The following is a 24,517-nucleotide window of genomic DNA, read 5'->3' as shown; positions in this document are numbered from 1 at the left end:
CGGGGTCTTTTGTGTCTCCATACAAATTTTAAGATATTTTGTTCTAATTCTGTAAAAATGCCACTGGTAATTTGATAGGGATTGCATTGAATCTGTAGATTGCTTTGGGTAGTATAGTCACTTTCACAATGTTGATTCTTCCAATCCAAGAACATGGTATATCTCTCCATCTGTTTGTGTCATCTTTGATTTCTTTCATCAGTGTCTTATAGTTTGCTGAGTACAGGTCTTTTACCTCCTTAGGTAGGTTTATTCCTAGGTATTTTATTCTTTTTGTTGCAATGGTAAATGAGAGTGTTTCCTAAATTTCTCTTTCAGATTTTTCATCATTAGTGTATAGGAATGCAAGAGATTTCTGTGCATTAATTTTGTATCCTGCAACTTTACCCAATTCATTGATTAGCTCTAGTAGTTTTCTGGTAACATCTTTAGGATTCTCTATGTATAGTATCATGTTAGCTGCCAACAGTGACAGTTTTTCTTTTTCTTTTCTGATTTGTATTCCTTTTATTTCTTTTTCTTCTCTGATTGCCATGGCTAGGACTTCCAAAACTATGTTGAATAATAGTGGCAAGAGTGGACATCCTTGTCTTGTCCATGATCTTAGAGGAAATGCTTTCAGTTTTTCACCATTGAGAATGAGGTTTGCTGTGGGTTTGTCATATACGGCCTTTATTATGTTGAGGTAGATTTCCTCTATGCTCACTTTCTGGAGAGTTTTTATCATAAGTGGGTGTTGAATTTTGTCAAAAGCTTTTTCTGCATCTATTGAGATGATCATATGGTTTTTATTCTTCAGTTTGTTAATATGGTTTATGACATTGATTGATTTGCGTATATTGCAGAATCCTTGTATCCCTGGGATAAATCATACTTGATCACTGTGTATGATCCTTTTAATGTGTTATTGGATTCTGTTTGCTAGTATTTTGTTGAGGATTTTTGAATCTATATTCGTCAGTGATGTTGGTCTGTAATTTTCTATTTTGTAGTATCTTTGTCTGGTTTTGGTATCAGGGTGATGGTGGCCTCATAGAATGAGTTTGGGAGTGTTCCTTCCTCTGCAATTCTTTGGAAGAGTTTTAGAAGGATGGGTGTTAGCTGTTCTCTAAATGTTTGATAGAATTCGCCTGTGAAGCCATCTGATCCTGGACTTTTGTTTGTTGGAAGATTTTAAATCACAGTTTCAATTTCATTACTTGGGATTGGTCTGCTCATATTTTCTGTTTCTTCCTGGTTCAGTCTTAGAAAGTTATACCTTTCTAAGAATTTGTCCATTTCTTCCAGGTTGTCCATTTTATTGACATAGAGTTGTTTGCTGTAGTCTCTCATGATGTATTTCTGCGGTGTCCATTGTAACTTCTCCTTTTTCATTTCTAATTTTATTGATTTGAGTCCTCTCACTCTTTTTCTTGATGAGTCTGGCTAAAAGTTTATCAATTTTGGTTATCTTCTCAAAGAACCAGCTTTCAGTTTTATTGATCTTTGCTATTGTTTTCTTTGTTTCTATTTCATTTATTTCTGCTCTGATGTTTATGATTTCCTTCCTTCTACTAACTTTGGGTTTTGTTTGTTCTTTCTCTAGTTCCTTTAGGTGTAAGGTTAGATTGTTTATTTGAGATTTTTCTTGTTTCTTTAGGTAGGCTTGTATTGCTATAAACTTCCCACTTAAAACTGCTTTTGCTGCATCCCATAGGTTTTGGATCATCGTGTTTTCATTGTCATTTGTCTCTAGGTATTTTTTGATTTCCTCTTTGATTTCTTCAGTGATCTCTTGGTTATTTAGTAACGTATTGTTTAGCCTCCATGTGTTTGTGTTTTTTACGTTTTTTTCCCTTTAATTGATTTCTAACGTCATAGTGTTGTGATCAGAAAAGATGCTTGATATGATTACAATTTTCTTAAATTTACTGAGGCTTGATTTGTGACCCAAGATGTGATCTATCCTGGATAATATTCTGTGTGCAGTTGAGAAGAAAGTGTAATCTGCTGTTTTTGGATGGAATATCCTGTAAATATCAATTAAATCTATCTGGTCTATTGCATCATTTAAAGCTTGTGTTTCCTTATTGACTTTCTGTCTGGATGATCTCTCCATTGGTGGAAGTGAGGTGTTAAAGTCCCCCACTGTTATTGTGTTATTGTCAATTTCCTCTTTTACAGCTGTTAGCAGTTGCCTTATGTATTGAGGTGCTCCTATGTTGGGTACATATATATTTATAATTGTTATACCTTCTTCTTGGATTGATCCCTTGATCATTATGTAGTGTCCTTCCTTGTCTCTTGTAACATTCTTTATTTTACAGTCTATTTCATCCAATATGAGTATTGTTACTTCAGCTTTCTTTTGATTTCCATTTGCATGGAGTATCTTTTTCCATCCCCTCACTTTCTATCTGTATGTGTCCTTAGGTCTGAAGTGGGTCTCTTGTAGACAGCATATATATGGGTCTTGTGTTTGTATCCATTCAGCGAACCTGTGTCTTTTGGTTGGAACATTTAATCCATTCACATTTAAGGTAATTATCGATGTGTATGTTTCTATTACCATTTTCTTAATTGTTATGGGTTTGTTTTTGTAGGTCCTTTTCTTCTTTTGTGTTTTCCACTTAGAGAAGTTCCTTTAGCACTTGTTGTAGAGCTGGTTTGGTGGTGCTGAATTCTCTTAACTTTTGCTTGTCTGTAAAACTTTTGATTTCTCCATCGGATCTGCATGAGATCCTTGCTGGGTAGAGTAATCTTGGTTGTACGTTCTTCCTTTTCATCACTTTAAATATATTGTGCCACTCCCTTCTGGCTTGTAGAGTTTCTGCTGAGAAATCAGCTGTTAACCTTATAGGAGTTCCTTTGTATGTTATTTGCCATTTTTCCCTTGCTGCTTTCAATAATTTTTCTTTGTCTTTAATTTTTGCCAATTTGATTACTATGTGTCTCGGCATGTTTCTCCTTGGGTTTATCCTGTATGGGACTTGCTGCACTTCCTGGACTTGGGTGGCTATTTCCTTTCCCATGTTAGGGAAATTTTCGACTATAATCTCTTCAAATATTTTCTCGGGTCCTTTCTCTCTCTCTTCTCCTTCTGGGACCCCTATAATGTGATTATTGTTGTGTTCAATTGTGTCTCAGAGGTCTCTTAGGCTGCCTTCATTTCTTTTCACTGTTTTTTCCTTATTCTGTTCTGTGGCAGTGAATTCCACCATTCTGTCTTCCATGTCACTTATCCGTTCTTCTGCCTCAGTTATTTTGCTATTTATTCCTTCTAGTGTATTTTTCATTTCAGTTATTGTGTTGTTCATCTCTGTTTGTTTGTTGTTTAATTCTTCTAGGTCTTTGTTAAAAATTTTTTGCATCTTCTCGATCTTTGTCTCCATTCTTTTTCCGAGGTCCTGGATCATGTTCACTATCATTATTCTGAATTCTTTTTCTGGAAGGTTGCCTATCTCCACTTTATTTAGCTGTTTTTTCTGGGGTTTTATCTTGTTCCTTCATCTAGTACAAAGGCCTTTGCCTTTTCATTTTGTCTATCTTTCTGTGAATGTGGTTTTCCTTCCACAGGCTTCAGAATTGTAGTTCTAGTTGTTTCTGCTGTCTGCCCTCTCCAAGGTCATCTTTAACAAGAGAAACAAGGTTTCTCTTTACAAACAATTGAAAACACATGTATACATATAGTGTTTACAGAGTTTAAGCAAACTTCATTTTTGACAGAAGAAAAAATGTTTCCATTCCACGGCCAAATGTTAAACCAGAGGGGGTTTGTTAGCCTGGGTCCACAAAAGTTCTTGTCCATGGGGAGGCTGAGGTCAGAGGTAACAAACTCATGTTTGTTGGGAAGACAACATAAATAATGAACCAAGAAACTGTGATGCAATAGGAAATGGTGTAGGCTACGGCTCACTGGAGAGCAGACACCCCATTTAAAGAGGACAGCTGCTATTTTGTCCCCAGTTTTATATCTGTGCAAGAGTGAGAGTCCACTGTGATCAAATTTTCTAATTTTTTAAGAGAAGCCAAAAATGCTGACTTTTGTAAGAAATTTCCCAATCTAAGGAATATTGTATGGGTGCTTCATGACATGAATCACCAGTTTCCATTCTCTGCCCACTAAAGGCCATTTACTCATAGAAATCACCTGCACTTGTCCTCACTTTTCCTAGAAGGAAGAGTAGCCATCTACAGGAAAAAGTCCAGTCTCCCTAGTCTGACGTGAAAGACTCTTGACTACTTTTCCCATGCTCCCCTCATGGTTTACACTTCAGCTCTGCTGAGCTAAGTGTAGCTTGTCTCATGTGCAAGGAACAAAGAGTCAACTTCCACCTTAATTTAAACTCTTAGGAAAATGGAGTTTCACTTAGGCTGAGCTGAGATGGAGTGAAATTCTAAGGTGTGTTCACAACTTTTTTCCTACATTCCTTCCATTAGGTAGTGGGATTGAAAACTGGCTGGGCTTTTGTGACAATTTCAACCAAGAGAACAGGTGGGAGTGATGCTCTATAACCTCCGAGGCTAGGTTGTGATAGGCAATGCAGCTTCCACTTTGCTGGCAGGAACTCTCCCTCTTGAAGTCTTTGGCTGCCATGTAAGTAGTCTGACTTCAGCAACTCTTGCTGAAAACCAACCTATCATAGTTTACCAGTTTAGGGACCTGTGCGTATGGTGCTTTCAGTCTGAAGAGGAAGTTAAGGTGGCAGGTGTGTGGTGGACCTGTATGGTACCTGTGACTTGGTATCTTGCCTTTCCATGCTGTGCTCCATGTTTTATACTCACCCCACTCCCAACACCTACTCATCTTTTAAATGTCAATCCAGATTTACCTTCCCTATGAAGCTTGACCATTCCACTTGGAAACACCCTTTGTCTCTTTGCACTCCTGCCTCACTTGAGAGAGCTCATGTCTTCCCCATCCATCTCCTGCAGGAGGCTAACCACTCATGGAAGGCTGGGCCCAGAGTTCATTCATCTCAGTACCCTCAATGCTGGCCTCTGCTGCTGGCTTATATTGGGGGCTGGATAAATCATTGGTGAATGAATAGATGTGTTTAGTTAAAAGACGAGAAAAGGAGCCATAACATTAGCTACTCTTGGGCTTAGAATGCTTTTGACATCTGGGTTGAGAGGCCAGGTTCTCTTTCACTGCCTCTTGCAACACTGTGACACTGGCTCATTGGTTATGTCATTCTGTTACCTGCAGTAGGAGCAGGTTCTGTCCTAAGCGTGTAGTCTGGAACTTGAAGCACATTTTCCCTCATAGAAACAATGCTGCAAGTCAGTAATTTTCAAATTGAAAATAAAACAAACAAACAAAAAATTCATGAAACTCTCTTCAAAAGAGATTGTTCTTTTTTTTAAAATTTTATTTATTTATTTATTTATGGCTGTGTTGGGTCTTCGTTTCTGTGTGAGGGCTTTCTCTAGTTGCGGCAAGTGGGGACCACTCTTCATCGCGGTGCGCGGGCCTCTCACTATCGTGCCCTCTCCCGTTGCGGAGCACAGGCTCCAGACGCGCAGGCTCAGCAATTGTGGCTCACGGGCTTAGTCGCTCCGCGGCATGTGGGATCTTCCCAGACCAGGGCTCGAACCCGCGTCCCCTGCATTGGCAGGCAGATTCTCAACCACTGCGCCACCAGGGAAGCCCAAGAGATTGTTCTTTGAAGCTCATTTCCTCCTTTGCCCCCTACACTCCTTTCCTCCACTGTACCCCCAGCAGATTCCCTAGGGATTCCTAGAAGCTCAGATTTGAAGCCACAGCCATAAATGAGTGTTGGGCCCTAGTAGGACCTAGGAAGCCCAGTGAGCACCTGAAATAAAGGCCTCAGTCCACTGACTACATGCCCAAGGCATGATAATGCTTTAAATGAACTTAACTCTTTCTGAGCTACATTTCCTTCATCTATGAAATGGGGAAAATGATAAAAACTTACCTTGGAGGGTGTTGGGTCTTAGAGATAATGTACGTAAAATGCCTGTGGCAATGAGAACTGTAGTAAATGTTTGTTGATTATATGACCTTGTCCTCAGGCTGCCAAGAAGTTTCACTCAGCCTAGGAGTGTTTTTCTCTGAATTTTCTTGTGCTCATGGGGTCAGGGTCTCCAGCCTCACTGCCAGTGGTGAGTGACAGGAGGGGTCACATCTATCAGTGACCCTGTAACTATCCATAAGGCATTTATATGAGAGGGTGTGGGGGAAAGATACCATCCAAGATCTACTCTAGTGAAGGATGGCCAAGTGGTCAGAACTTCCTCAGAAAGGTTTGTAATGTGAGGTTAAGCATGGTAAAATGGAAGTTGAAACTTTTGGGTCCAAAATCTGTCTTTTCCAATTACTAGTGTGTGCATCAGTTTCCTCATCTGTTAAAAGCAGATGATGATGACGATGATGATGACAATGACAATGATACACATCTCCTCAGATTGATGGAAGAATAACTGAGTCGATGCATAGGAGAGTAGAGCACATTGGCATTGCTCACAAATGTTAGCTGTTATTGTCATGCTTTCCCCCTTTGCTCTTTCTGTAGCTAGTGATAGAAGAATCAAGTCCTCCAACAAGAGTGTCTCTCACCCTTTTCTTTCTTTTCCTTAGCCTCTAGATTTTTTTTTTTTCATCCCAGACCTGCTTAGTCAGAAAGTCTGGGGTAGGGACCCAACTTAATCTGTATTTTAACAAGACTTCCAGAGGATTCTGAGGCATGTTAAAATTTGAGAACCCCTGTTAGAGAGCAAACTTCTAGAATCACTTGCTTAAGAAACTCTTGTTATCTAAGCTCTCAGAAGTCCTGGGTTATATATGTAAAATAGATGCTGCCAAAAATAATGAAACCCTGGAAAAATTTTCTACTTGCTACACTGAGACACCATATTGAAGACAGCATTATTCTAAATGTTTCTGTATCACTTCATTTAAGTTTATTTATTTAATAATTTTTAAATATTTATTTATTTATTTATCTGGTTGCACCAGGTCTTAGATACAGGTTGCGGGCTCCTTAGTTGCAGCTCACCAAATCTTTAGTTGCAGCACGTGGGCTCCTTAGTTGTGGCATGCGAACTCTTAGTTGTGGCATGCATGCAGGATCTAGTTCCCTGAGCAGGGATCTAGCACTTTAAAAAAGAACTTTGGTTCATATATCTAATTCCCTTTTAAATTTGAAAGTGGAAAGTACTTTCCCATTGTTGGCACCTATCATATGTAGTTTGTGTTAGATAGACCTACTCTGTGTTACTATAGAGTACTCACTCATTTATTCATTTGCCATTCATCAATTAATCACCATTCAGCTCTTTGAAGTATTGATTTATCATCTATCAGTTTAGAGCAATCCTTTATGCATTAGGAAAGAACAGATCTGCTTTTATTTTTAGGTTTTATTTTAAAAATAAGTATTTTCAATGGTGTTGGGAAGCTTGCAAAGAATTTGAGTGAAATTGGAGAAATTTTCTCTAGCACTTTAAAAGTCTCTGGAGTCCCCTTGGGCTTCTGCCACACTAATGCCAAGATAAAGTAAGAGTTTCCAGGATTTTGCTGGTTTCGCTGAGTTCTAGACTCTGGGTGCAAATGAATTATATTCCAGTTCCTGGAAGGTTTTCAGGATAGAGGAATGGCTCCAGTGGTGCTCTTTGAGCCATTTAAGGGCAATGACAGAAGGCCTAGAAGAAAAGAGTTAAATAAAAGTCATTTGCATGGCCAAGGGAGAGAACACGGCTTGCTCAACTACCACTGGCTGTGTTTGGCTTCAGTCCCAGACAAGATTCTAGACTACATTATTTATCATAATAATAATAATAGTAATAACAATAACAACAACAATAATAATAAAAGTTCATGAGACTTATGGGAAAGCGACAATCACTGGCGTTCAGCTTGAGATTTTTAAAAACAGAATATGTCAGTCTGAACTTTTTCTTTCTTTAATATTGTTTCTAGGCTCATCTATTAAGGAAATATATACAAGGTCTGGAGCAGAATACAGACTCAATCTATATTTGTTGATTGAACAAGTGGAGGTTTTTGATAAAGTCTTTTATGACCTAGTTGATAAAGCACAATGCAGGCTGGATGCAAGGGCAACTAGCTGGGTTAGAATAGCCCAGAATATGTCATTCACACCAGTCTGGAGGCAGAGTCCTGATGCTGGGCCACAACCCCCCAGAAAGCTCTCCATGACATGGATGTAATATAGAGAATAGGCTCTTTGAACTGCTTTGGGCAAGGTAACATATGTACTGAAGGATGGAATCCAGATCGACAGACCTTTCTTATCAATCTTTAAAACCTCCCCTTGCTCCCCCCATATAAGCAATACCTGCTCATTGTAGGCAGTCTGAGAAATATAGAAAAGACTAAGGAAGAAAATAAAAAGAATTCATGATCTCCTCTCACTCCAATATAACTGTAAGCAGATAAGGTAGGGGGTTCCCAGAGAAAGAGAACCAGGCATGGCTTTCTTGACATAAGAGAAGCCACTTTTGGCCTAAGCCATTTTGTGATCTAAGCCTGGCCACAATGCTTGCCCTTGAACAGGTCTCAGTAATTAAAGATCTTAAGGGAACAAAAGAACCCAGAAACTGTTATGGCAAGAGAAATAACAATAGCAAAGATAATATATCAGGTGTAAAGACTCCCAGTTCTGTTTCAATGATAAAGATTAGCCTGAAGTGCTCAACCACCAGAGCAACTGGAACCTAAGGGATGATGATGTTGACCTTCTCTGACCCTTGTGACTTCCATCAGCTAAAGCTTAGACTCTGTCCCGCCCAAGCCCCTTCATGAATGTGCATGTCCCCATAAACTTTCCCCAAAGGAAAAAAAAAGAAATTAAAAACAAACAAAAAAACAAACAAACAAACTTCCCCAAATTTGCTGTGCAGGGAGATGCTGCTTTGGGGAAGGTCCCTGGTGTTCTTACTTGCTGCAAGTAATAAATTCTCCTGATCTTTGGCTTAGAGGGGAATCCAGTTTTCAGGTAACATAACCATGGCTAATATGTTGGTGTATTTCTTTGCAGAACTTAATGTATATGCATTTTTAGCTAGATAAGTTAATTTTATAACCTCTTTTCACTTAAACTGAACTCTTTTAAGGTATAATTTGTAATGATTATGTAACACTACATTATATTTGTGTTGGCTCTCCATGTGTTCATTTGTTGAATTGAAACAAATAATAGCAATGTTAATAGTACCATATTAATATGGTAATTTACTAAGGCCCAGATACTGTTCTAAGTGCTTAAATTTATGAACTTTTTAAATCTTCAAAGCAACTCTATGAGGTATTATTATTATCCCCATTTTACAGTTGAAGAAAGTGAGGCATAGAGAGTTTCACTTGCCCCAAATCACCCAAATACTAAGTGGTGGAGGCAGGAATTTCTCTTTCTTCTGAAGTCAGTTTTGATAGTCCATATTTATTAAATGGTATTGGAATAACTGAATAACCATCTAGAAAAAAATTAGGTTGGCTTTCACATCACACTTTACCTTAGTATAAATTCCATATGAACCAAAGACTTAAATATAGTAGATGAAATTGTAAACATGCAAAAACAGTAGTTCTCAATGCTGGCTGAGCTTTAGAACCAACTCAGGAATTTAAGAATTACCATAAAAAAAGAACACAATTTTGCCATCTGCAAAATGGATGAACTTGGCGGACATTATGCTAAATGAAGTAAGTCAGAGAAAGAAAAATACTGTATGATATCACTAATAGGTGCAATCTTAAAAATACAACAAATTAGTGAATACAACAAAAAAGAAGCAGACTCACGGATACAGAGAACAAATTGTGGTTACCAGTGGAGAGAAGGGTGGGAGAGGAGCAGGAAAGGGGTAGGGAAGTAAGAGATACAAACTATCAGGTATAAAATATGCTACAAGGATATATTATACAACAGTGGTCCGCAACCTTTTTGGCACCAGGGAAAAGTTTCGTGGAAGACAACTTTTCCACAGACTGGGGTCGGGTGGATGGTTTCGGGATGATTCAAGCACATTACATTTATTGTACACTTTATTTCTATTATTATTACATTGTAATATATAATGAAATAATTATGCAACTCATCATAATACAGAATCAGTGGAAGCCCTGAGCTTGTTTTCTTGCAACTAGATGGCCCCATCTGGGGGTGATGGGAGACAGTGACACTCGAAGTGTGTTGCTTATGCCCAGTCTCCTCTGTGATCTCGTTTTGGTTGCTGTCACTGCAGAAAACCCTGCTTCACAAAGATAGGATGTTGGAAATGGAAGCAGGCTTTTCAGTGCTTCTGTGGCAATCTCAGGATATTCCCCCTTGACTTTACTCCAGAACGTATGGAGATTTGAAGTTGTCTCAAACATACTTCTAAGGCCACTGCCTTAAAAGTTAAAAGCAGTTGATCCTCTTCTAGCACGGACAAAGTCGATTCACCTGGCTTACACATGAAGGGGTCGTGGATCCATTCCTTCCCAGTTCAGGGGTCTTTTGTGGTTGGGAACTAATGCCCAAACTCTTTTGGAAGCTGAGATAGGTGATCATGCACCAGGTGGGAAAAAGAAGGCCCTGGCTCGGTCTCTTTCAAAATCTCTGCTAATGTTTGAAACATGTCAAAAATCCCAATGTTCACTCATCGCCCCCATAATTCCAGTTTGGCTTTGAATGCAGCCACTTTATCTGCCGACTTGAAAACAGTTGTCGTTCTCCCCTGACGTGACAGACTGTCGTTGAGCAGGTTGAAAATGTCACAAAAGTAAGCAAGTTTTGCAACCCCTTCTGTGTCACTGAAATGTGCTGCCAGTGGTGACTGTTTTTCGAAAAGAAATCTCTGGAGCAGCTCTCATAACTCAAAAACTCAGGTCAGTGATCTACCTTTAGAAAACCATCTCACTTCTGTGTATAAGAGAAGACGTGTGTGCTCTGCGTCCATCTCCTCACAGAGCTGCGTGAACAGACGTGAGTTAAGGGCATGTACTTTAATGTGGTTGATAATTTTAATCACATCCTGCAAAACGTTGTTAAGTTCAGGTGACATTTTTCGGCTAGCCAGCATTTCTCTATGGATGACACAGTGCGTAGACTCACATTCAGAAGCGACCTCTTTGACCAGAGAAGTGAGACCAGAAAGCCATCCAGTCATAGCAGCCGCTCAGTACGTGCATATACCGACACAAAATGAACAATTCAGCTTTCCTGATATGTAATCATTCAAAGACTTGAATAGTTCTGCAGCTGTGGTGTTGGTTGGCAACAAAAGTGCACATAACATATTCTCATGCACGTCCTCCTGAAAAATATATCGCACAAAAACAGACATTGTTGCCTTGTTGTCAACATTGGTAGACTTGTCAACCTGGATTGTGTACCACGGTGACACATTAACAATTGTGCCTCAGTATCCTCTGCTATTTCATCAATTTGTCTAGTTAGTTATGGCGCTAGACAAAAGAGGAACACATGCCACATTTTGAACTGCAGCCTCTCATAAAAGTTCATGACAAATGTCCTTAGCAGCAGGCAGGATCAACTCTTCACAATAGTAAAGGGCTTCTTAGCTCTAGCAATGTGGTTAGCCACTAAGAATGATGCTCTCAGTACAGACATATTTGATGAAGTGGTGGCCTTCAATAATTGCTTCTGTTCTTCATGTTCACATTTTTTTCTTTTGAAAAACTCCAAAGGCTTGTCTTTTAATGCAGGGTGCTTGGGCTCCATGTGGCAAAGCAGTTTCGAAGGTTTCATGGCTTCGTTGGATAGCCAGTCGCCACATATTATACAAAGCGGTCTTGGAGAATATGAATCACCTGTTGCAAAGAACCCATAATTTAAGTAAGACTCTTGGTATTTTCTTTTAAATGTAGCTTTTTTGTTGTTGGCAGTCTTAGTCTTCTGCGGTCTCATCATTGGGTCTTTCTCCCTTTTCACAGAAGCTCTCCACTGACGTTTGTATTTTACTCATTTTGGCTAGGGTTAGCTTGTGGGCTTACCAAAACTGACTGAGACAAGTGTGCAGTGCAGGAAAGAGGGGCGGATGGAAGTGGTAAATAAAATAATGGGCGGGCCACGGGCAGACCAAAATAAGTGTCGGATTCTGACTTAAAGCCTGTCACCAGATACAGCTGTACAACTGAAGTACATCAACTCACTTGCACTATAAAGCCTGCCACCAGATGCAGCTTAATTGTCACTTGTCACTCGCTGATAGGGTTTTGATATGAGTCTGCAAGCAATTGATTTATTATGCTCACTGTGCAGTCAAACCTCTCTGCTAATGATGATCTGTATTTGCAACTGCTCCCCAGCGCTAGCATCACCGCCTCAGCTCCACCTCAGATCATCAGGCATTAGATTCTCATCAGGAGCACGCAACCTAGATCCCTTGCATGTACAGTTCACAGTAGGGTTTGAGCTCCTATGAGAATCTAATGCCCCTGCTGATCTGACAGGAGGCGAAGCTCAGGCAGTAATGCAAGCGATGGGGAACAGCTGTAAATACAGAGGAAGCTTCGCTCGCTGGCCTGCCACTCACCTCCTGCTGTGCAGCCCTGTTCCTAACAGGCCAAGGACCAGTACTGGTCTAGAGGTAAGGCCTAGGCATTCATATTTTTTAAAAGCTCCACTGGTAATTGGTATGCAGCCAGGACTGAGAAGCATTGACCAAAAGAAAAACTGTAGATTAAAAAAAAAGTCTGGGAAAAGAGAAAGCTTTTCTATGTATTATATAAAACTCAAAAGTTCAAAAGAAAAAGGTGATAAATTCAGTAGTGAGCAGTTACTGTTTAATGGGTATGGAGTTTCAGTTTGGTAAGATGCAAAGTTCTGGAGGTGAATGGTGATGACAGTTGCACAGCAATGTGAATGCACTTAATGCCATTGAACTGTACACTTAAACATAGTTGAAATGATAAATTTCATGTTGTATAAACATTTCCACAATAAAAAATTGCATTAGAAAAAAATCATAGGACTTCCCTGGTGGCACAGTGGTTAATAATCTGCCTGCCAATGCTGGGGACACGGGTTCGAGCCCTGGTCTAGGAAGATCCCACATGCCACGAGCAACTAAGCCCATGCACCACAACTACTGAGCCTGTGCTCTAAAGGCCGCGAGCCACAACTACTGAAGCCCGTACACCTAGAGCCCGTGCTCCTCAACAAGAGAAGCCACCTCAATGAGACGCCCGCACAACGAAGAGTAGCCCTAGCTAGCCGCAACTATAGAAAGCCAGCGTGCAAGCAACGAATACCCAATGCAGCCAAAATAAATAAAATAAATTTATAAAAAAAAGAAAAAGACAACATAGGCACAACAGACAGTTTACAGAAAAGAAAATACAAAAGATTCTTAAACACATGAAAAAAGACCATTTTCACTAATTGTAAGAGAAAATAAAATTAAAACTACACTAAAATATCATTTTCACTTAGATTGAGGAAGATAAAAAAAGTTGGATAATTCAATTGTTGGTAAGGACCTTAGGAAACAGTCATTCTTATTCCTTGCTGGTGAAAGTATAAATTTGTATATTTTCTATGGTGGGCCTATTTGGCAACATCTATTGAAATCTCCAATGTGCATACAATTTGATCCCATAATTTCACATCTAGGAATTTATACTACAAAAATATTCATATACAAAATGACATAAGCATAAGGTTATTAACTGCAATATTATTTGAAATAGCAAAAGATAAATCCAAACACCTATCAATAGAAGACTTGTCAAATAAGTTTTGATATGTCTATTTTGTGTACTTTGGAGTACTCTGTGGGATGTTAGAAAAATAAGGTAGATCTTTACATGCTAATATGGAATGATTGTCATTATGTGAAAACAGCAAGAGAAAGGGTAAAGATAGACATAATTCTATGTATGTAAGAAAATGGTTAAAAAAAAAGTAGCCTCTGGGAAGAGGACTGGGATATAAAGAAGACATTGTATGCTTTTAAAAATATTGATTAAAAAAGACCCCTATGAATATTTAACTTTTTTTCTTTAAATAAAGCTTCACTGGGGGAGGGAAAGAGCAATATAAAATAGCATCTAAAATGACAAAGGGTCTAGGATTTGTCGTTGTCTGCTTGTTTGTTTTTAAACAGCTGGGGAAGACTTGGGTATGTTCATGTGATTCAGGGATAGCATCAGTAGAAAGGAAAGGCTCCCGGAGCCAGTTATCTGGGGAGTGAAATCAGGATTAGGCAGGAGGCCTTAGCTTTGGGCAGGAGCAGACACACCTCCTTCCCTGACCTGGGTGAGATAAGGGGAGGATTGGTCCCTAAACAGATGAAACTGGGTGCATGGGGTGGGGTTGAAGGAGCTCCAGACTCGAAGTCTCTATTTTCTCTGGAAAATATGAGATAAGTTATCTTCTGCTAGTGAGGGAGGAGTTGGTGGCCCAGGGGCATGAGGAGAGTGGTTAAAATTTAAAGCAGCTTGTAAAGCAAGCAAGCATTGAGGAGACTCAGAAAGTAATATTGGACAGATTTGAGGGCCTCATAAACCTTCAGTGATGGCAGTCTGTGAGGCTGAGTTTTCTCCAGCAGTTTTCAGCAACCTGGGTCACTGGGGCAGAGGGCCAGCAGAGAGTGAAGAGCAAGGGGATGGGCAGATATGAAGTGTCAGAGTGGATGAGGTCTGAGGCCAAGTGGGGAGCGGGTGAGTTGTTTGTCCTCTTTGTCTCCCCAGTGGACTGGGACCACTTTTTACCCTCAGGGCAGGGAGCCCCATCCCATCCCAGGCCCACTTTTCAGGGTCCCCAGGGTCTGATAGGGTGCCTAATCATGGGACACACCCACGGAATGTTTTCTGAATTATTCATTGACCTTGCAAAAGTAAAAACAAACAAAATCCAAGTCCTTCACTTTATTAAAGCTGTAAGGAGTCTTTTTTTTTTTTAACATCTTATTGGAGTATAATAGCTTTACAATGGTGTGTTAGTTTCTGCTTTATAACAAAGTGAATCTGTTGTACATAAACATATATCCCCATATCTCCTCCCTCTTGCGTCTCCCTCCCACCCTCCCTATCCCACCCCTCTAGGTGGTCACAAAGCACCGAGCTGATCTCCCTGTGCTATGCGGCTGCTTCCCACTAGCTATCTATTTTACATTTGGTAGTGTATATATGTCCATGCCACTCTCTCACTTCGTCCCAGCTTACCCTTCCCCCTCCCCATATCCTCAAGTCCATTATCTAGTAGGTCTGCGTCTTTATTCCCGTTGTAAGGAGTCTTTTATCACATTAAAATAAGCTGGCATTATCCAGCTTATTTACCTAATTTGTTCACCAGAGTTGTTTGCTACTTTCAAATGTGAAAACCGGGACTTCCCTGGTGGCGCAGTGGTTAAGAATCCGCCTGCCAATGCAGGGGACACGGGTTCGAGCCTTGGTCCAGGAAGATCCCACATGTGGCGGAGCAACTAAGCCCAGGCACCACAACTACTGAGCCTGCACTCTAGAGCCTGTGAGCCACAACTACTGAAGCCCGCACGCCTAGAGCCAGTGCTCCACAACAAGAGAAGCCACCGCAACAAGAAGCCTGTGCACTGCAATGAAGAGTAGCCCCCACTCACCGCAACTAGAGAAAGCCTGCGCACAGCAACGAAGACCCAATGCAGCCAAAAAATTAAAAAAAAAAAAAAGAATAAAAATTAAAAAGGAAAAAACAAATATGAAAACCACTCTCAAAGATATTGAAGATCTATGTTTTTAAATACGCTCCAGGCTATGATTACAATGACAAATGATTTGCAGGATTCCAAGCATCCCCTCGTCTTTGCTAAAAACATTTTCATCACTGTACTTAATATTCCCCTCTTTAATGATTCACTGCTGCCTACCTCTCTCCCAAAGTGTGTGTGTGTGTGTGTGTGTGTGTGTGTGTGTGTGTATTGGGGGGGGGTGGTATGGGAGGAGGGTTCTGCAGAGGGAGGGGAGCACTTGCCCCTGTGATGGGGAGACACTTTGGTACTGACTCCTTACTGTAGGTGGCTTGCAGCTCAGAGGGGCCAGCAAGTGCTCAGTTTGTGAGGAGTGAAGAGGGGAGGCTCTTAGAAGTGATTTGGAGATCAATATGTGTCTTCTGTAATTGGAGAGGGCCAAGCTTCCTCTCTTCCAGCCTCTGGTTTTCTCTCACCTCCATGAGCAGAAGAGCTTACTGTAGCCTCAGAGAAACTCTCATTTGTTCAGCCATTCATCCAACAGTCTTTAAGCAGCTGCTGCATGCCAGCCCTGTGGTAGGAGTAGAAAGGGAGAGGTGCCCAAATCCTGGACACTCCCGAGGTGGCCTACAGACACGTGATCCAGATGGTTCAAGGGCCCACAAATGCCTTTAGATATTATTATTTGGATTATTTGAATATCACTATTAGAAACTCACTCCTGAACCATCAGCGAGTGAGAGACAGCAGTGCCCTCTAGGGACCCGGCAAAGTACACGTGCCAGGCAGCACGTAGCTGCTAGGGCAGAATGGAGGCGTTGCTATGGAAACTGCCCGGGCAGCCTTTCCTCTCACAACCTCTAGGTTCCTTTCTTTGTAGCCATTTATTCCAGGGAGACACGTGCACAGCTGTCTCTCCTCCTTTTTCTCATCTCTAGGAAGCTACAAAATTGAGGAGTTGTCGGCAAGTGGCATGGGGAGAGGATGAGTGGAGCCTGGGTAGGAAAACAGCTGCAGGGCGGGGGCAGTGGCGGTGCTTCCAGCAGACCAGCGGGGCAGTGGCTCGCACCAGGCTTACAACTCTGCCACTGTGGCTGGAGAAGCCCCTCAGAGCTGATCACATTACATCACACCCACTGCCCGCCCCTCTCCCTGCCCCCACAGGCTGCATGGCATTTAGGAGCAAGGCCAGGCAGAGCAGGATTGCTATGATTAAGCCTCGCTCAGTTTCCCAGAAGCCAAGCACAAGGGTCTGGGGCCTCTAAGGCAGAGCAGTGTAGTTGAGAGAGCACTGGAATTGGAGTCAGGAGGCCTGAATTCTGGCCCTAATCCTGGCATAGTGTGACAATGTTAAGTCATTTCCAACCTTCCTGGCTGTTTGCTCATTTGGAAAATGAGAGGACTGGAGTAGAGCAATGATTCCAAAGTGTGGTATCAGATCCGTCTGAGAATCTTTATTAAGAAATGCAGATTTCTAGGCTCAACTCCAGGAATTCCTATTAAATATGTCTGGGGTGGGCCCTGGGAATCTGTATTAAGATGAATGCAAATTCAAATCACTTGCAGAGTCTGTTGATATACTTGAGACAGAGACACCTTGAGAACAGTCACAACCAGGACTTTGAATCACAGAGGTAAATGTCAAGGATACTCAGATAATCGGAGAGAGTATACTAAGAGAATGTTATCTGACTAGTCCCAGGCCTTTATGGCAGTGATGTCAATTACCTCATTATGTAGTGTCTTTTAGTACAAGAAAAAATGCCCATCACTGAAACCCTCTTAGGAAGGCATAACTTCAAGTGTGTACTTTAGCATCAGAAATGGATGGGCACTCATCCAGCCTTTCCTGGGTGACCGTCATCCACCAACTGCCACACCAATGCTGCAAGAGGTGAGGGGCAAAGAATAGAACTCCTAATACTTTCTTGAAACTTTCCTTCCTTCACTTTAGTAAGTCAGTTCCCTCTGAGTCTTTCCTAAGGGAAAGACCTTTTTCATTTATTTACTCAGCAAATATTGATTGAATGCATATGTGCAACTAGACTCTGTGCTGGGCACTGAGGAGACAATGAAGGACAGGATCAAATATAATATGATGTCATGAGTGCTATGAAGGTGTTATAGGACCTAGAGGGGTTCTCAACCCAGGCTGACCCCAAATATCTTCTTGCCCTTCTCCGCCTCTAAGTATGGGCATTCTTCAAAGCTCAGGTTTATACAGACATAAAATGGCATTTATTGGCAGAAGGATGGAGCAGAACAAGGTTGGCCATGACCAGCACACTGGATAGATTGAGGAAAAGAAGGTGGCCCTGGCAGGAAAAATCTCAGAGTTGTTGATGAGAAATTCAGATTGGAGGTCAATCAGTATCCAGAAAGTCCAAAGAGCTTGAAAGAGATGACTATCCCGATAGGCAGGTAAAAACTAGACAGGTAGGTATATATTCCATGACTCCATCAGTGGTCATGTGGACTCAGCCTCAGGGTTCTAGGGCATGAGTAGGGTTGTGCTTTGTCCAGGGAAACTGGGAGACTGAACAGGACATCAGGCGTGAACACAGACATGGACTGTCACAAAGGAAGTGGCACAGATTTTCCTGGTCCCAAGACCTAAGAGAAATATCTCCTGGGGTCCTCAGAAATAGTCTTGTAATATGCCTTGGAACTATTCAATGAAAGCTGTACTAAGAGGGGTTAAAACAAAGTAAACCTACCATGAACTCCAGGCTCTCTTGGTCCTATCCAGACTCTCCTGCCAGAATAGGGGCAGAAGACAACTTCTAAGCATTATATCTAGATGAATGGGTGATTTGCATATCCTTCAAGCCAGGGGCTGACAAACTTTTTCTGTAAAGGGCCAGATAGTAAACATTTTAGACTTTAGGGCCATTAGGTCTCTGTTACAACTACTCAATACTGTCATAGGGTAAAGGCAGCCATAGAGAATCTGTAAACAAATTAGTGTGGCTGAGTTCTAATAAGACTTTTTTTGGGATAATAAAATTTGCATTTCTTATAATTTCCATATGTCACAAAATGTTTTTTGGAGGTTTTTTTTTCTCCAACCATTTAAATGTGTAAAAACCATTCTTAGCTTGTGGACTGTAGCTATTCAAAAACAGGCAGCAGGCTGATTTGGTCCATGTGCCATGGTTTGCTGACCTCTGCTTCAGATGTTCCTCCGTAATGAGTAATTTTTATAACTGATTAAGAAATCAGGAGGTGAAGGGTTTGGGTAACATTAGCTATTGTTACAGACAAACCTCAAAATCTCAGTGGCTTACCATGAATGTATTTCTGCTTATGTCAGGTGTTCCTAATGGGTGGGCAGCTTTCCTCCAATGGGTGACTCAGCAACCTGGGCTCCATCTACCTTCTGGCTCCACTCCCAGTCAGCAGACGGGGGGAGACAAGGTGACGGTGGGGCTGCTTCTCAACCACATCAACCCAGAAGTGGCACACACAACTGGGCCATGTTTAGATGCAAAGGGTTGGGCAGAGGGAATGCTGAGAAAGACAGCAGCTGGCCATGTCTGGTAATGATGCTCCCCTGTGGAAGAGAGTGTAAATCTGCCGGGTTGCTAGCTGCCCTGCTACAGTGACATTCTTGGACAAGAACTTGAGGGTTGATAGTGATGCTGATTAAGCATGGTTCTGTGAACCAAGCTGAGTGTAAAGAGGACATTCTTCTATGAAGTTAAAGCTACTGACCACACCACATGCCTGAAGTACATGGAGGGCCAAGTCTTCCCTCTGAAAACGACTCTGGGTGTGCTCAATACAAACTCTAATATGTAGATGGTGGAAGTCTCAACATTCTTCACACAAAAACATGACTATAACATATTTTGTCTGGAAAAGCTTCAAAGAGTTGTAACCAATTATCCAATATGGCCATAAAAAATCATCAACAAAGAACTCAGGGAACCTATAAGATTACGCGATATAATCTCCTGTTGAACCTTCCAAAATACAGTTATCTTGAAATGTAGTTCCAGGTAACTTAAGGATTCTCAGCTTTGGCACTCTTTACCTTCTGGGCCAGATACTTCTTTGTTGTTGGGGGTGACCTGTGCATTATAGGGTATCAGTAGCTTCCCTGGCCTCTACACACTAGATGCCAGTGGCATCCTTTGCCACCCTTCCTTGGTTGTGACAACCAAAAATGTCCTTGGACATTGCCAAGTGTCCCTGGGGGGCAAAACTGCCCTGAGTTGAGAAACACTGTGTGACTAAATGACAGAACTTAGTGAATAAAATTGTTGAAAATGAGCCAACTAAATTTTGCAGGTGTGAATATAAATGACAATGTTGATTCTAGAGGTTTGTCTTGGTTCAGGCTTTCTGACAATGATTAGGAATTGGGCTAAGTCCTCTCTTGTTAAAGATGACACTCGATCAGCAGCATAGACAAAAATAGCTGCCTTCAATACATTCCTTTCAGTTCTCAGTATTAGGAGGGCATTTAGCTACATATCCCAAAGTGGTTTCATGTAAGGATACGGGATTGCTGCTAAAATGTGCCAGAATTAACTTAATTAACTTAATAGTTTAAAAACTATTCTCTGATCTGCCAGGTTTTTCCTACCAACCCTAGCCCTGGAGGTGGCTCTAGATTACAGGTTTCAAATACACAAATACTGCTCAGAACCCCTGACCTTTACTATTTTCTGGCTGCAGTCTCCAAGGCCAAGATATAATCAATAAAGCCTGAAAACTGAATCTGTTTCTGAACACATGCTCTACAGTGTGATGGAGAATGCACTTAGCCTCATGGCTGAAACAAACAACAAATTGTTAGTTAGCTTTGTCATTATTATTGCTATTATTATTACTACTGTATAACAATGGGCATTTGCAGAGTGGCTTGCATTAAAGCTATGCAAGCTTGTAGTATAGAATATCTCCCTACCTTGTAGTTCATTAAAGAGGAAATTAGAGCAGAATAAAACCCAGACTCTTTAACATGGCCTTCAAGACCCTGAGTGATCTAGCCCCTAACTAAATCTAAGCTCATCTTGCCCCACTCTTCCCCCGGCTCACCAAACTTTGGCTTTTAAACATTCCTCTCACCTCTGCAGATTTGGCTTCAGTAGGTCCAGGAACGAGTACTTTTTTAGTCTCCCACTGGTTCTTATGGGCTGACAGATTTGCAAGTTGTGGCTACAAGTTGTGCATGACTTAAACCTCAGCCAGCTCCAAAGCCAGACAGTTGCCAAATGAAATAAAAAGCAGGGACTCTATGAACCAAGGACTTCCTATCTAAGGATGGGGAGGCTGTTGTTTTAGTGGCAATGTGGTCTGAGACTGAACTTGCTGAGAGTGAGGGGGCAGAGGGGACAAGCCCCAGGAGGGCAGATCCTAGTAGGCAAAATGAATAATGCAATTTCCACTTCAGGACCTTCTTCTAAGTGTGAGGGGTGTGTGTGTGTGTGTGTGTGTGTGCATATATGTGTGTTGGGGGGAGGTGAGCTCAAGGCCTCAGCTTAGAGCTAGACACTCTGGGGGAGGAGTGGAGTAAAACTTTCCTATTGTCAAAATTCCCTTCAATGGCCTGCATCTGCCCATGAAGTCCAATGTTCAGGATAAACATATCCTACTCTGCTTAGGAATTCATTTGCACACTGACACTTAACACTTAAGAGCCACTAATGATGATGGTACAACCTTGTAGGTGTAATGAATGCCCCTGAATTGTACACTCAAAAATGATGTTTTATGTTATATATATATTTTACCACCTCCCGCCCCTCCCAAAAAAGAACCACTGAGCTGGACTAGAGGCTGTGATAAAAGGCAAATCTATATATATGTGGATGTGGGACACTTAAATAATTCCCTTTAACCTCCAAAAGGAGGATGGGTGGTCAATTTCAAAGAGTTCTTGCTTGTCTGCAGGATTTATTACATTCTGACCTTTCTCGTATTGAACTTTTTATTATGAAAATTTAAAAATACACTTAAAAAGTGGAGAGAATTGAACAAGGAACCCCCTTTGAATCCAGGACCCAGCTTTAACAACCATCAACTTTTGCTGTTCTTGTTTATATAGCCCTCTAACTTTCCTTTCTTTCTCTTTCTCCTTTCCATCTTTCTTTCTTTCTTTCTTTCTTTCTTTCTTTCTTTCTTTCTTTCTGTATTTTAAAGCATATCACAGGCATATTTACAGTTCATCCATAAACACTTCAATTTTCCTATTCTAACATTAAGTTTTCATAGCTTAAATCTCATTAAAGGATTCATTTGCTGGTCTAAGGATTAATGAGATAAGTTAGCTTTGTCATTATTATTGCTATTATTAGGTTCAAAAGTCAGCTCAGTTTCTAAATTAGTGTTTGATTCTCATTCCATGTGATAGGTGGTCCAACCTTCAAAAACTTTACACTCTACCTGAAAAAACAAACAATAGATATAAAATAAGATTGTGCAGAATTAAAGGCTACAATCACCAAACCACAAATGTCAAAGGGCAGCCAGTGTAAATTCTGTAATAAGACCTGAATCTTGTGCATGTCAGCTGTGCAGGAATTCAAGAGAGGGGGCTGCCTCTCTGAACCAAGCAGTTGGAGAGGTCAAGATAAGAAGATACCAGGAATGGGTCTGGAATAGATAATCTCTTTTCTTGGCCCTGAACATTTGGTGTCCCTCACAAGATCATTTGTAACTGGCAAGATTTAGAGATCTAGATTGCTAGTCTTTTTTAGTTGATAATACCTTTCTTTTCTTTTTTTTAAAAATAGATCTTTATTGGAGTATAATTGCTTCACAATACTGTGTTAGTTTCTGTTGCACAACAAAGCAATTCAGCCATATGCATACACATTTCCCCATATCCCCTCCATCTTGAGCCTCCCTCCCATCCTCCCTATCCTACCTCTCTAGGTCATCTCCCTGTGCTATGCTGCTGCTTCCCACCAGCCAACTATTTACATTTGGTAGTGTGTATATGTCGATGCTACTCTCACTTCGCCCCAGCTTCCCCCTCCCACCCTCACGTCCTCAAGTCCATTCTCTATGTCTACCTCTTTATTCCTGCCCTGCAACTAGGTTCATCAGTACCTTTTTTTTTTCTTTTTTTTAGATTCCATATATATCCATTAGCATACGGTATTTGTTTTTCTCTTTCTGACTTACTTTACTCTGTATGACAGTCTCTAGGTCCATCCACCTCACTACAAATAACTCAATTTCATTTCTTTTTATGGCTGAGTAACATTCCATTGTATATATGTGCCACATCTTCTTTATCCATTCATCTGTCGATGGACACTTAAGTTGCTTCCATGTCCTGGTTATTGTAAATAGTGCTGCAGTGAACATTGTGGTACATGTCTTTTTTTGAATTATGGTTTTCTCAGGGTATATGCCCAGTAGTGGGATTGCTGGGTCATATGGTAGTTCTATTTTTAGTTTTTTAAGGAACCTCCATACTGTTTTCCATAGTGGTTGTATCAATTTACATTCCCACCAATAGTGCAGGAGAGTTCCCTTTTCACCACACCCTTTCCAGCATTTATTGTTTCTAGATTTTTTGATAATGGCCATTCTGACCAGTGTGAGGTGATACCTCATTGTAGTTTTAATTTGCATTTCTCTAATAATTAGTGATGTTGAGCATTTTTCATGTGCCTCTTGACCATCTGTATGTCTTCCTTGGTGAAATGTCTATTTAGGTCTTCCACCCATTTTTAACTGGATTGTTTGTTTTTTTGATACTGAGCTCCATGAACTGTTTGTATATTTTGGAGATTAATCCTTTGTCTGTTGTTTCATTTGCAAATATTTTCTCCCATTCTGAGGGTTGTCTTTTTGTCTTGTTTATGGTTTCCTTTGCTGTGCAAAAGCTTTTAAGTTTAATTAAGTCCCATTTGTTTATTTTTGTTTTTATTTCCATTACTCTAGGAGGTGGGTCAAAAAAGATCTTAGTGTGGTTTATGTCAAAGAGTGTTTTTCCTATGTTTTCCTCTAAGAGTTTTAGAGTGTCTGGTCTTATACTTAAGTCTTTAATACGTTTGGAGTTTATTTTTGTGTATGGTGCTAGGTAGTGTTCTAAGTGCTTTCAAATCCTCTGCTGTATACGATCCCTTCATTTCTCCTATAACCTTCTTATACCACTGGTCCCCATCACAAACTCTTTATTCAGTTCTCTCCTTGGGCGTGCTTCCATCTACTCCTTGCTTCTTCTACCCCAGAACCTTCAAGACTCTGTTTATGTTGGGCACTGGGAAGGCACTGTCCCATCAGCCTTTCTCCAGCCTCCTGATTCTTTAGTGGGGCTGTGGTGGAGCCCACTGCTGCTGTTTGAAACCAGTGAACTTTACTTGTTTTTTGGACTTGAACTAGCCATGGACTCAGAGAGAGAGCCTGATGGGCAAATCCATGTAAATGGTGAATACAAGACTCCAGTGACTAAAAAGCAGCAGGTAGGGGAGGGAAGAAAAGAAGGAAGGGAGAATGGGATGAATTAGGAGTGTAGCTGAGGGTGTAGAAGAGGCTGGTGGCAGAGATCCAGTGCTCAGAATGTCTGGGGCCCAGCTCAACTAGAACAAAAGCAGGACCTGATCATTACTACTCGATGCCTTCCTGGTCTATCCAGGCCATATCAGGGGAAATTCAAGCAGAAATCTAAGTCGGGTCAGAGTGAACAAATTCTGAAGGGAGAGAGATGAAAGATGACCTGAGTTGGCAACAGGCTGATGTCAGGTAGTAACAGTACAGTGGGATTTAGCACCCTGGTGCTCTGTAACCTCTAGCTTCCTGTTCTAGACACTTGTTACTTACAGTGTGGTTTTGGGATTGGCAGCATCTGTATTACTGGGAGGTTGTTAGCAATGCAGAACCGCAGGTCCTGCTCAGACTTACTGAATCAGAAACTTGG

This window comes from Balaenoptera acutorostrata, chromosome 12 (assembly GCF_949987535.1).
Source record: "Balaenoptera acutorostrata chromosome 12, mBalAcu1.1, whole genome shotgun sequence".
In the NCBI taxonomy this organism is placed as follows: Eukaryota; Metazoa; Chordata; class Mammalia; order Artiodactyla; family Balaenopteridae; genus Balaenoptera; species Balaenoptera acutorostrata.
Note: the sequence above shows the minus strand (reverse complement) of the source record.